Below are 1,465 nucleotides of genomic sequence, written 5' to 3' on the forward strand. Positions count from 1 at the left end.
GAAAAGTAGGGCTGTGATCGCCAAACAACTACCTTGCTAACTCCGATGAACCTGCCACCGAGCTTAGAAATACCTGAATATGCACACAAGGTGCATGGAGTAATGTGAGTATGCCAACTCAGTAAGTAATAAAAGTAAATAAAGACTGAGCAGTAAGAAATCACGTAAACCACGTCATAGCACCACGGTAGGTACAATACGCTTCCAAAACATGACACAATTCAAATCATCTCGTTAAATTCCAATTTCAATAAAATCCTTTGAAAAATGTCTTTTTAACCATTTCAGTAGAGGTTCAATGTAATTTATAGTGAAAGTGATGAAAATCATAATCGGCCCATCGGGCAAAACATAGTTCGTATACAGTTCTCGGCAAACATAAATCATAAATAGCCCCCAGGCAAACCTCTCGGTTACTCATATACATCTCATAATTTGAAAATCTCAGTGGAAATAACAAAACCAAATAATTAATTAAATTCTGAACGCCTCGTAAAAACTGCAGTTTAAATGAAAGTTGTTCAAAACATTTGTTTAACATTTTCAATAGAGGCTCAGTATAACGATGAGTGAAATCAGTAATTTAATCAACATATTCAATAGAGATTTTTTGTTGATCAGGCGACACCCGGATTTGAACTGGGGAAAAAAGGATTTGCAGTCCTCTGCCTTACCACTCGGCCATGTCGCCAAAATGCTACAAATACAAAATAGATGAAAACTTTCCAGGATTACTGAACTGCTTTTTATTGTACTTGCACCTTGAGTTCTGTTTTCCTTAATTTTTCCTAAAAGTCAAAGAAATCCTAATCCTTCTTCCCTTTTGATTGGGTTTGATTCATCCTTTCAATTTCGATCTCCAAATTCATAATGTTCAAAGCTTTCTCTTACCTTTCTATTGAAAAATCAAATGTGGATTTTCAGTCGCAGCGGGTGTCCGCTTGACTCAGTCATAGTCTCGCCTGGTACGCACTCGAAGCCTATGTTCACTAGAAAAATTGAAAAAGGTATGGTAGTGATCTCACTCCACGCATTGCGCACTTTGTTCATCCAAACTGGGCAGAGCTAGGTTCAAGATAGAGAGGGAGAGCCCTTCCATTTCTTTTCTTTGATGCACACGACTTTTTCACGGAGTCTGCTTCCACAGTTGCTTGAGCGACAACCACCTTGCGTCCCAACCTTCTCGACTTTCTTTGGTGCCAAAGACCAATGACTAGTTAACCAGGAAGACAACTATTCTTCTGGACGAGAAGAGCGAGTCTCCGTCCGGGGTGAGAAGCCAATAGGAAGCTTGCTATGGGGACGGACCAAGGAAGGGCGATGGATATGTTATCAGCCAATGCATCTTCTTGCTACCCCAATACATCACTTTAAGGAGGAGTAAAAACAATAATTTCATAAACAAGCCCCTCAGGCAAATTATCACTTGTATATGTGTATATATATGTATATATATAGCCCATCG

The 1,465-nt window shown here is 39.2% G+C and overlaps 1 non-coding gene across 1 annotated transcript; it reads right to left on the reverse strand.

The window, feature by feature from the left end:
- Positions 1-619: 619 nt before the first annotated feature.
- On the reverse strand, positions 620-691 carry TRNAC-GCA (transfer RNA cysteine (anticodon GCA)). Its single transcript has one exon. It is a non-coding gene; the product is annotated as a tRNA-Cys (tRNA).
- Positions 692-1,465: the final 774 nt, after the last annotated feature.

The sequence above is a fragment of the Nicotiana tabacum genome, chromosome 7, assembly GCF_000715075.1.
Source record: "Nicotiana tabacum cultivar K326 chromosome 7, ASM71507v2, whole genome shotgun sequence".
Lineage (NCBI taxonomy): Eukaryota > Viridiplantae > Streptophyta > Magnoliopsida > Solanales > Solanaceae > Nicotiana > Nicotiana tabacum.